The 13,359-nt window shown below is 34.3% G+C and overlaps 1 long non-coding RNA gene across 1 annotated transcript in view; it reads right to left on the bottom strand.

Moving 5' to 3' along the window:
* Window positions 1–494: 494 nt before the first annotated feature.
* The window catches only part of LOC111091776, a 140,413-nt gene continuing 127,548 nt past the window's right edge, over window positions 495–13,359 (bottom strand). Inside the window, exon 4 of the long non-coding RNA XR_005376020.1 lies at window positions 495–694. This is a non-coding gene — a long non-coding RNA (uncharacterized LOC111091776). The remainder of the gene's footprint in view (window positions 695–13,359) is intronic.

Below are 13,359 nucleotides of genomic sequence, written 5' to 3'. Positions count from 1 at the left end.
TATTCTTTAAAAAACATTGCTCTGACTGAAGTGCAGAGCATTAATCGAACATTACAGGCATGGAAGCAAAAGATCCCTTAACAGTGGCTTATGAGAGCTTTTAGGGTTGCTCAGGCTACGATGGTATCAGGGGACATTCACGATGTATCCTTAAGGTTGAATGGACACCAGAGATCAAATGGGAGGTGGGAAACGACAGAAAACTAGCTATGAGAATAAGTGTTGTTTATTAGTGTATCTATTGGCATTTAGATACACATACATTCATACACATCTTTTATATATTTTGTGATTTAGGACTCCAAAGAAGCCCATATTCCAGCTGATTTGTTTTATTAAGTAAACATTCATATTTATTAGAGACTTGTGATCTTTCTTACCATCCTGTAAAATGGTCTAACCAAATGAGGTTCCTGTGAGATTGATTTTTGAGCAATTTCCCTTTGTGGAAGTAGAGCTAAAAAAAAAAAAAAAAAAAAAAAAAAACCTCATATTCTAGAGGATAGTCTCCTAATCTGTCTTGGTGTTGTTTTACCTAAGTCTTTGAATTTCCTAGGCGGAAGAATGCAGGGAGGGATAGATGAATGCTGTCAGTTTAACACTCCATTATCTTGAGGGGGCAAGAGTCCTTGTCAGTGACACACACGCAGAAACGCATGCCTCCTTTGTGTGGATTTGTGCTTATCCGGAGGACCTAGAAGTGAGGGCAGAGATGTGTTAAGGTTATAAATGGCTCTTAATACGCTTGTATTTCCTTAATCAGAAGGAGTTGAGATTTACTTTGTGAATAATTGGTTTATGTGGCTGTTGTTATCGCCGTGTGTCCCTTATCTTTGATTGCCATTCACATTCCAGGAGGAAAATTCTTTGAAACAAACATGCAGTCATCACCGCTTATCCTCACGTCTGAGACCCATAGTAGGTACACAAACCTATTTTAGTGAATAAATGACTGGAAGACGTTTAATCATCTGATGCAAAATTTCTGATGTATCATTAAGGGGAAAACTAGGCTTGAACTCTCATAGAATGTCAATTTGATTTAAATTATGCATAAAAAGTAAAGCACATCCTCAAAAGTATTAATTAAAAATGTAATTACAAAGACCATACTAAACACAATTATAAATCATTTTTACGTCACCCTTCATTTTGTATTTTATGTTTCTCCTCCTTACCTCAAATGTATGTCAGTGAACATCTACTCCAACTCTCAACGTTCAGCACTACAACCCCCTCCTGCTGGGGAAAAAAATCTTCCTAGAAACCAAACTGTGAATGATTCTGAAGATTTTAGAGGCTCATGCCAAAAACTGATCATTTAGATCAAAAGAGAAAAGGCAGCCAAGTAGTAAAATTTTCTTGAGTTATCAGAGAATGCTAACAAAAGGTCACTCAGTCTAATTCAACTATGATCTATATAATCTAATTATGCTCATTTCTAAAGTAAATGTGTTATTTGCACTGCATTGGTATGCAGATTACAGAGTGTTATTATAGGATTATAAATGGAATGCTGGTTTGCACTTTGTATGAAAAAGACCTGTAAATACTATTTAGCTTCACTTTTATGCGGCTAGGATTTAGTGCACACTAAAAGGCTTAGCCAGTGCAATATTAGAAGTGAAGTCAGCTAACTGAACACCAACGCTAAATAAAGCCGGGTGAGTGCAGTTTCAGGCTCATCTCTTCATTTATTACATTTTCTTTCATCCATCAGAAATATGAAGTTAATAAATTCCATGTTCCATCCCTCTGAAAATTAAAAGCAACTTTTGTTTTGACCATTAGCATAAGAATTCTGTTATGGGAATCTTGAATTACTAAGAGCTTTTTTTTTTTTTTTTTGCATATATGGCATATATATTTTCATGGTGTATTTATACATGAAGCTGAGAGTCAAATGCCTTTGCTTATATTCTTTAAGGAATTGCTTAAAACACAGTTTGGGGACTCTGGCAGGTTTAATAATATTTGTCTCTGCAGTTAGGACGATTGCAGTTTAGCAGCTGCATTAGCAATGATGCTTTAAAATGATTTTCAAGTAATTCATTACTTCCCTTTCTCATGCATTAAATTTAATATAGCTTGCAGGTTCTAATTCATCTTCATGCATACTAATAAATTGTGCCCTACAAATAAATTCTGCATTAGTTTTAAAGCAATTTCACTTCATCTATATATCAAACATGAAGTTGCTGGTTGGTTTGTAGCTAGCTGTGAATAGGTCCAGAATCTTATCTATGTAGTTACATGATCAATGACTATAATAACCCATCTTTGTAAAGATGACATATTCCTTGTAATATTTTTTTTAAAAGCAAGACAATATATATATTTTTTAGTTTCTAAGGTGGTAAAAACTCTTGAGGACACCACTCTAGAATATGAATGAACCCAATGAAAGCATCTTAAAATTCATATGCCATACCACAATGATTCTCTCCTTTTATATCTTGGCTTTATAACTAGAACTGCAGAGGAAAGAAAATCTTCTGTCCTCTCCCCTCTTGGATCCTTCTATCAAATTGGTTTAGTGCTGGCAGTCTTTGCTGCCGCTGAGTGACAGTTTCCTAAGCAGTTTTCACAGCTCAAAAAAGGAAGGACTCGGACTGTGGCACTGATGTGGGACGGGGGAGGGCTAGGGAGCTTAGGTGCCGATGGCACTATAATCTGCTCATATAGTGCTTTACTGTATTAGAAGCACTTTCATGTAGATCTTCCCATTTAAATCTTAGAACGTTTTTTTTTTATTTTTTTTTAAAGATTTTATTTATTTATTCATGAGAGACACACACAGAGAGAGAGAGAGAGAGAGGCAGAGACACAGGCAGAGGAAGAAGCAGGCTCCATGCAGGGAGCCGGACGTGGGACTCGATCCCAGGTCTCCAGGATCAGGCCCTGGGCAGAAGGTGGCACTAAACTGCTGAGCTACCAGGGCTGCAGAGAACTCTATTTTTTATTGAGATATAATTGACATATTAACATTGTATGAACTTAAGGTGCACAACCTGTTGATTTGATACACTATCTGCTGGGATAGGATTGCTCTGCCATATCTGCTGACACCACCTTCACATCGCAAAATTATCATTTCTTCTCTGTGGTGAGAACATTTAAGATCTACTGTCTTAACAATAAAATACTGTTTAATTATAATCACATTAGATCCACAGGACTTATACATCTTCTAACTCCAAGTTTGCTCTCTTTGACCAACATCTCCTCCATTCTTTCACTCTCCAGCGCCTGGTAATCACCCTTCTGCTGTTTCTCTGGGTTTGGCTTTTTTGGGTTCCACAGGTAAGTGAAATCATACAGTATCTGTCTTGGACTGTCTGACTTACCTCACGTCAAAAGATGGCCCCAAAGTCCATCCATGTCGTCATAAATGGCAGGATTTCCTTCTTTTTCAAGGATAAATAACATTTCATTATAATATATTTATATATATATGCATATATATATTTCAATGTCACATGATTTCAGTGTTGGAAACTACAACTCTATTTGAGTTGTCTAGTTAAAAACAATTCTTTTCTCACTATATTACATTTCATCCTTCACATCTCTGTTTATCCCATGTGGCATGACCATTAATTAATTAATTAATTAATTAATTAATTAATATACTTGACAAGGAGAGAGAGCACAAGCAGGGGAAGCCGCAGGCAGAGGGAGAGGGAGAAGCAGGCTCCCCACTGAGCAGGGAGCCCGGTGTGAGGCTCAATCCCAGGGCCCTGGGATCATGACCTGAGCTAAAGGCAGAGGCTTAACCAACTGAGACATCCAGACACCGTACACATAACAGATTTTTTATTCTATTCCCTAGCGAGATTTCCAGAAGAAAGCTTTGAGTCAGTTGTTTTAACTGCAACTTTGGGAGAGGCTCCCTTAGACCTTTGATCAATGTATGACCCCATAGATCAGCAGCATTGTCATCACCTAGGAGCTTGTTAGAAATGCAGAACACAGGGTTCCCCTCAGATCCACCAAATCCAGTTCTCCATTTTAGCAAGACCCCACGTGATACATAAAAAGCTTAAAGTTTGGGAAATGCTGTTTTTGAGGGAAACAAAAAGCTATGGAAAAAAGATCTTTTGAGTAAGATAGGAAAAATCTTTTAGGTAGTACTGAAGTGAAAGGATATATATGATTTCCCCCTCATGTGGCAATGCTGAAGTTCTATAATATTTATAATACTTCTTCCACCCACTCTTTTTTAGCAGTATTTTTGTTGTAGATATCAGCCAAACACATGAGTGATGTGGGAAACTCTGTGTCTAAAGATTTTCTGAATTGTGAGAAAGAGACTAGGAAATAAAAATTTAAAGATACTCTGTGAAATCAGTGTAATTCAGATTGCTTCAGTAATTTTAAGATTATAATTTCAGCAAATATATAATGGAATTAAACATTCTCCTTAGTCTATTTCTTGGCTCTTATACAAGGAAATGACCAATTCTATGTATAATTTCAACATTTCTTTTTTTTTTTCTTTTTAAAGATTTTGTTTATTTATTCATGAGAAACAGAGAGAGAGAGAGGCAGAGACACAGGCAGAGGGAGAAGCAGGCTCCATGCAGGGAGCCCGATGTGGGACTCCATCCTGTGAACTCCGGGATCATGACCTGAGCCAAAGGCAGATGCTCAATCGCTGAGCCACCCAGGCATCCCAATTTCAACATTTCTTAATGTGTTAAACCAAATGGAATTATTTCATAATTGATGTATAGTCATTTTGAGGTAGCCCTCTTGTAGTGCTTATAAATACACCAACCAATAATTTTCCATTGTTGCTGAAGGTAAGTACCAGGAACTTTATTGTCCTTAGTGTTACTCCTAGTCTCTAATTGAAGTCCAGATTTTGTAGATCCAATCATTGGTAAACCTTACAAAATTATAACTGATCAGGCTTCTCACAAAGATGTGATAGGAAATGTGCCACTAGACTGTGGACATAGAACACGTTGTGTCTGCTCATGTAATTGACGAGGGGGCTTACTTTCCTAGTAGAATCAAGATTACGGGCACGTGAAATCCTTCAGATAGTTCTAAGGAAGAGCTATTTTATTTGCAATTAGATCAATAAAAAATCAGACTAAAATATAGACAGAGAGAAAGAAAGAAAGATAGAAACTATCCTGTGTTTGTTCTTGTCTATTATATTGTATCAGCAATAAACTTTTGGATTCTGGCCTACTGATCCATTTATTTATTTATTTATTTATTTATTTACTTATTATTTATTTAATAACTGCCAGTGTGGCCTAAATTCAGGTCCGAATCTTGCCTTTTTTTACTGACTTCTAGAATATTTATATAATCACTCTAAATGAAATCTTCTTACCTATATGACAGGATTCTGATTAAACTTGATACATATATATCTAGAAATTCTCTTGTTTTGGGAACAACAGATATGGGATAACTATTGGTAATAATAAGTATAAATCATCAATAATTCAAGTAAGAGATACCTTTTCAGAGGCTCACCTATTCTGTTCAGTGAAAATGCTGTCTAAACTTTTGTATTTCCCCAATACAATAAACCAAATTAAGAAGCACAACTTTTTTTTTCCCCCGTGGAAAACACCTTGTTTGCAGAGAAGTACATCTTATTATATGCTTTGGGCAGGACAATATTTTTTTGGCATGAAATTGAAAACTTGGAGGAAAACTTGTTATATCTGGAGTTACCAAATTTGAATATTCCAAAGATAACCAGTTCATATGACCATTTCACAGATGCAGAAACATACATTTCAGTTAAAACAAATTTGTAGCAGTGTAGAAGTTGGAATTCTTATTATCTACCCCAAAGCAGTGAAGTAGTGCTTCTCAAAGTTGAACGTTACATATGGACTCCAGGAAGATCTTCGTACAATGCTGAGCAGAGTTCAAGCAAGTTCCCAGGAAATAACCAATGTAGCTTCTGAGTAGTTTGAAAAGCCAGGCTCCACAGCGCATGCTCAATTTTTCAAATAATGAGACAAAGTGATAGAGTATACTATCCTTGCTATCCTGCCTTTTTAATCTTTATAGTCATTCCTGGTGACACTTATCATATTTTGTGATTATTATCATCAGTTAGCTGCATTTTTTCCTGTGCCCTTTTCAACCTTTACCACCATAAATCGTGTGGAACAGGATCTACGTTTTCCCTTTCTTTATTGTTTACCTTGCCTGCCTCCTACCTTTGAAGACTCAGGCACCACAGTTAAAACTCTCAGGCTTCTGCACAGATTGTTTCTCTTTAAGGCAAATCCAGTATTAAGGCTCCACATAAAGGCAATTTTGCTGCCTTGCTCATCCAAATATTATAACCTGGCCTGATTAGTAAGCTATTATTATCATTCTTTTACTTATTACTAACATTTTTTTTCTACCTGACATCATCCATTCTTCACTGGCATTAAGTGTGCTCTGTCTTTGATAGGTTGAATTTTATCTCAAAAAAATGTATATTGAAGTCCTAACCTGCAATAAATCAGAATGTGACCTTATTTGGAAAAAGATAGATGTAATTCCTTAAGGTAATGCTATATTTGAGTAGGGGGAACCCTTAATACAATATGACTGGTATCTCATTACAAGAAGACTATGTGAAGACAGACAGACAAAGGGAGTACCTTGTGACAAGGAAGCCAGAAGGTGGGGTTGTGTAGTTAATAAGCCAAAGAACGCTGAAGATGAACCTAGGAAGAGGTAAAGACCTGCATGCAAGGAAATAATGTCACATCTGTCCATATCTAGTAAACATTAAAGAACTCAGATTGATATAGGAATATAGATTTTTGTTCTTTAGTACAAACTGCTATGTGGGTTTATCTATTTGGAAGCAATAGGCATTAAATCAAAAGAGCTAAGGTTTCTTTGTTATGTTCTGCTAGGAAGGCTCCCTTCCCCTTTTTTAAATGGGTAAGTGTATTTTTCTTAATTGTGGAAGAAATCGAAAGCAGATAATTAGAAAAACATTAGGCAAAGTGGAAAGATATTATTTTAAAAAGTTAAAGACACGGCTAATAAATTTAGAAGGTACTGTTGTGACCAATTAAAAATTTCAAAGGGGGGACACCTGGGTGGCTCAGCGGTTGAGCACCTGCCTTTGGCTCAGCGCATGATCCCGGATTCCTGGGTTCGAGTCCCACATCAGGCTCCTTGCGTGGAATCTGCTTCTCTCTCTGCCTGTGTCTCTGCTCTCTCTGTGTGTGTCTCTCGTGAATAAATAAATAAAATCTTAAAAAATTCAAAGGGGAAAGGGAAAGCTTTATCAACAAATGATGAACCCCTAGCTTCCAAGTTTCTTTTATTAAGGAAAAATGACTCTAGGTTTGCTTAGATGGCTCAGTCCGTAGAACATGTGACTCTCGGTCTCGAGGTTGTAAGTTCAAGTGTAGAGATTACTTAAAAACAAGATTTTATTTATTTATCTTTATTTATTTATTTTTATTTTTAAATAATTTATTTCTTTATTCATAGAGACACAGCTAGAGAGAGAAAGGCAGAGACACAGGCAGAGGGAGAAGCAGGCTCCATGCAGGGAGCCCGACGTGGGACTCGATCCACGGTCTCCAGGATCACCCCAGGCTGCAGGCTGCGCTAAACCACTGCGCCACCGGGGCTGCCCAAAAACAAGACTTTAGAAAAGCAGAACAAAACAAAACCAAAAAAATGACCACTGTCCTATCTAAACAGGTATTTTAACAAAAAGCAAGTGATTGCTTTAAATCTCTGGAAGAAATGAAGTCATTTACATTACCCTTGTCAATACATTAATATCCTAAATGTCAAGTTGTACAAAGGGCAGAACATAATCTATCAGCTCATGAGATACTCCGAAAGTTCTGCCTATTATGAAGTCGAATATGTTTGTCATTGTGACTACAGCTGTTTTATTTCTTCTTAAAATATAAAGTGTATAGTGAAAGGTTCCTTGCTCTATTTACTTGCAATATGGGTGGTAACAGTGAATCTGCATCTAAATAGTTGTCTCTGTTAAAACCAAGCCCAGAGATGTATCTCTGTAGAGCCTGGAACTTCATATGAGGCTTAGAAGTATATATGGGACAAATGTAATTTTAAAATAATTTGTAAGCTACATATTTACCATACCTATACTACAATAGAGATAATTTCTTTGCCTTTTGCTTCTTTTAACCAACTTCCATTTAGTGGAAAGCTTAGAATGAAAATAATTTGTAATTTTTATAGAGATTTTTAATTATAAATTTCTGTGCTTTAAAAGTATTTTTTGTAATACATATAATAAAACTGAAGAATTGTGAAAGATTAATAACCAATGGAAAACTAGTATGTATAAAACGTTCATATACATTTTTCATTGTTAGTATTATTTAGTATTATATGGCATATTGTCTATAAAAATATTAAGGTAGCTACTCATATATTTTTTTCTGACCACTTAACTGTGACTGATAAACTTTGGAAACCCAAGGATAAAATTATTTTGCAATAGAGTGATTGAAGAATATTTTCTGTCTAATAAAATTGCAAATCTTTTCTCATACTTTGTTTTACAAAAAAAAAAAATTGGAAATTTATATATATGTGTAACTTTATAGAGAGAAATTAACTGTGTATTTGAATAGTTGTATATGAATCTGATATAGTATTAAATTTCCAAAAGCAAATATATATTTTATACTTATTCACTTTAGAAAAATATTACATTCATATATGATATGTAATAACTGCTCATAAAATGCTTTACTATGCTTACTGTGGTGACTATTTCATGATGTATACAAATGTCAAACCTCTAGTTACACACCTGACACTGCATAATGTTGTATGTCAATAATAACCTCAGGAAAAAAAATAATAAAATTGGTAGCCTGGACTACTGAATTTGAAAGTTTAAACTTAACAATAATTTTGAAGGCAAAGAAGTAAATAATTTTTAAAAATTAACTTGGAATTAACTTATTTCAAATACAATATGTTAAGTATCATAAACCTCTCAATAAAGAATGTACAGATAAAAATTGATTATACACAATAAATTACATATTTTCTGTTCTTAAAAACAAAGCAAAATACATATTTATGGTAAGAAGAACATTTATAAGTCCAGAAAATGAAATTACATTTTAAAATATGCTTAAACTCTGGAAATATTCTTATTACCTGTCTAAAAAAGAATATTACTTTGAAAGGTTGTCTCAAGATTGAATTATCCACTTTGCAGTTTGCAAGGTTTATAGTGCTTATGCCAGCATTCTTTTCTTTAAATTCCATCGAGCAAAGGATCAAGTTCAACAGGGGCAGGAAGTGCTTCGGACAATCAGATCATGTCTGATTAACATGCTGGTGGATGTCACTGGTAACACTGTCTCTACTGACTTTCATAATGCTAATATGAAGTTTTTCTAATTGAATCATGATGTTAAAATGCCACTTTCAGTTCAATACAGAGACTGTTCTTTAAGTTTCTAGTATACTGAAGAATTCATGCTCTTGGTCTATTTGTTTCAAGAGTAATGCATATGATTCATTGATAGTTAATCTGGAGGCAACGATAATACTGAAAAGAATACTAGATAGTGCATTAAGATCTACCTGAGGGGCACCTGGGTGGCTCAGTGGTTGAGCATCTGCCTTTGGCTCAGGTCATGATTCCAGGGTCCTGGGATTGAGTCCCACACTGTGCTACCTGAGGGGACCCTGTTTCTCCCTCTGCCTATGTCTATGCCTCTCTCTTCTGCGTCTCTCAAAAATAAATAAATAAATAAATAAATAAATAAATAAATAAATAAATAAATACAAGGAAATAAACAAACAAACTATGTGAGAACTAGTAGCTGGGCAAATCACTCCACAAGTAGTCATTTGGTTTCTTAAAATAGTTGCTGCAGAGTTTGTGGATCAGAGTTCCATTCTCATCTATGGTTTGCCCACGGTCTAGGTGTATATTCAGTATTTCCCCTGGTCCCAAAGAACAGGTGCAATTATTTTTTTAATATCCTGGAGCTGTAAATTTTCCCATTTAGTTCACATAATAGTTCACATAAATATATTTGTAGTTTGCTCTCAGGCTTGAATAACATTTTTTCTCAGTCTAGATTTCTGTCTTGGTAGATTTCTTCTCCACAGAAATTTGATAATATCTCAATGTCTTCAAATGGCACATTTCTCATAGGCTAAGATTAGATAGTTTAACAAATGTTATCTTTTATTTCTAGAATATGCATTCTGCCTCTTTCTTGGACTAGCTGTCATTATTTAGATTTCAGTAGATTTGTTGCCTAGTGAAAAATGTTTGAGTATCCTAATAAAAATGGTTGCTACTTGATTATTTTCCATTTCTGTTTACATATTATATTTTTAATAATATTTATCACAACTTAAAACAATTTTTGTTCATTTTTTTCTCACTCCCCCTCTATAGTGTAAACTCTGTGAGTTCAGGTACTGTTTGCTTACTGATATTGGGTTTTCTGGGCTGACAGCAGCAATCAGAATTTTTTTGTAATTATAACTGTTTCACTTCTCTACTCTTCTTATTCCTTGGGAGCATGTGGTCTATGTAACTTTTCAAGAATAAGCTCAGCAAATCAAATAATTGTAAATTAAGAGAATTTATATGTTATCATTCTTGTTTTTTTTCCAGAAAACATGTTTAAGTCAGATTTTAATTAGGAAATGTGATAAAATATGATCCATTCTTAGGAATGGGGAATATTTTAGGGTATATAAATCATATAAAATTTTAAAAATTTATATTCATATAATAAAATTAGAGTGAACATAAGCATTACTCTGTGACTAGATGTTGTTAGGAAAATTTTTTGTAAGTGTACTTGCATAATACATATGTGTAATATACCTCAGTGTTTTACAGACACAAACCGATTAAAAAGAGACACAGCGTGGCAGTAGAGATAAGATGTAGTCATTTCAGAAAAGACACTCTCCTTTTTCTCAAGTAGGATTTGAGGTAAGAGAAATGACATGAGGCATAAGTCACCTTAAGAGAGGGTTGTAATAGATCACTCCTTGTCAGTTGCAGCACAAGCAGGAACTTTAGAAAATAAGAATGTTTTATTCTTTGAGAGAGCCATCACAAAATAGTCCAAGCCTTTTATACCCTTGAGGGATGTCTCTTAACGGACTTGATTAGTTCTGGATACCTCATTTTAAGATGGACATCTACAACCAAATTGAATCCAGACCTTGTAACAATAGGGCATAAAGATGTCATGAGGAATGATACCAGGACCTGGAAAACTTCAGCCAGGAAGAGACAACACCTAAAATATATCAGATTGTAGGCTTTTTATGCAATATATAACAATATAAAATATTGCCTTATAAAATGGAAATTTGACTTAGTCTGCATAGGTGTAGAATTCTTAACTAAACAAAGGAATGTGTTTAGGGCATCTGCTTTCAAATCGGGCAAAAATGTGAGGGTGTATTTTCTGACAGTGAAAAATTAAAGATAAAATGGGCTAATACTTTGGGGTAATAAATAGCACTTGAGGATTTTGGTATTCAAATAAAGGATGGTTGATCATTCTCCAGAAATATTATACATAAATGTAAAAATGCATGAATGTTTTAGGTTAGTGTTTCAACTATTAGACTTCACAAATGTCTTCAAAATTTCCATGTCAAACAAAGGTGCCTTACACACAGCCATTCTAAGACACAGTTGAAGGTCTTTTAAATGTAAGTGGTGATTTTATCATCCAAAAATATATGATAAATCAAATTTTGATGTGAAAATTCTACTTAAATTTCCAGGTATACAGGAATTCTTTAGTACTTATACAGTCATTGTCATTATCTATAATTTTGTTAGAAAACAAGTTCTCATAACATGACATTATTTACTAATATCACTGATTTAACTGATTTCCACTTCACGTTCCCTTCTGCTTCCCAATAATATTTATCCCGATACTCTGAGCAACATCTATTTCAGTCATTTTCCTTTTGGTTTAGGATGTGGTATATATCTGACAAAGCCATACAGTATAATGCAAAGTGAAATTGCAATCTTGCAAAAACTGCATGATTTCATAAAGCCAATGAAGTAAAGTTAGAATTATTTGACTCAAAGCAAAGAAAGCCTTTGACAAATGAGGTTATAGCAGAGTTAGACTGGTTAAAAATTGAAGAAAAATATTGGCAAGGATGATGATAGAATATGTGCTTCAAAAAAAGAATGATTTGAATATCAAAGAACTGAGAGAGAAGTTCTTGGGAAAATTGATGAAACCCCAAAATATTTTGGCAAAAATGGCCTCCTTGTGATTGTTCTCTGAAACAATTACAATGTAATGTGCTATTAAATTTTGGCAAAAATTACAAACTCATACAGATACACAGACAAAAGTTAGCTTAACACATCCTTGAAGTATTCAAAGAATTAATTCATAATTAAAATAACCTATTTCTGTTTTAAGTAGGGTAAATGAAACAATTTTAAATATTTATATGATTTTAGATGCATTTTCCAAATACAATTATAAGCATATTTTTAACCATTCTACTATGGAATTAAAGTGAACATTTTAACTCCTTTTCAGTGGCTTTTTTTCAGAACTAAATATATTCACTTAATGATGAATTTCCACATGTTTTTTTTTTTATTATTCAGGTAAAATTGGTATATAACATTTCTTTAGTTTCAGGTATACAACATAATAATTTGATATTCATATACACTACAAAGCGATCACCACAATAAGTACAGTTACCATTCATCACCATAGAGTTCACCCTCTTCATCTTTTTCACTCACCTGCAACCTCTTTTCTCCTCTGATAGCCATCAATCTGTTCGCTGTATCTAGGATTTTGATCTTGTTTGGTTTGTTTATTTATTTTGTTTCTTAGATTTTACATTTAAGTAAAATCATATTGTATTTGTCTTTCTCTACCTGACTTATTTCACTCAGAATAATAGCCTCAAGACCCATTCATGTCATTGCAAATGGCAAGACTGTATTCCTTTTTATGGTTGAGACTACTGTTCCATATACTGTTCCATTGTATATATATCATATCTGTATCCATTCTTCCACTGATGGACTCTGAGGTTGTTTCCCTATCTTGGCTATTCTAAATAATGCTGCAATAAACGTAGGAGTTCACATATATTTTCAGATTAGCATTTTTGTTTTCTTCAGATAAATACTCAGTAGAATTGCTGGATTATCGATAGCTGTATTTTTAAATTTTTTCAGGTACATCCAGACGATTTGCCATAATGGTTGCACTAATTTACATCTTCATCAACAGTATACAAGGGGGTCCTTCTCTCCACATCCCCCCCCTCAAAACCTGTTGTTTCCAATGTTTTTAATTTTGGTCATTCTGACAGATGTGA

The sequence above is a fragment of the Canis lupus genome, chromosome 22, assembly GCF_011100685.1.
Source record: "Canis lupus familiaris isolate Mischka breed German Shepherd chromosome 22, alternate assembly UU_Cfam_GSD_1.0, whole genome shotgun sequence".
Taxonomy (NCBI): domain Eukaryota; kingdom Metazoa; phylum Chordata; class Mammalia; order Carnivora; family Canidae; genus Canis; species Canis lupus.
This window is presented reverse-complemented; position numbering and strand designations above follow the sequence as displayed.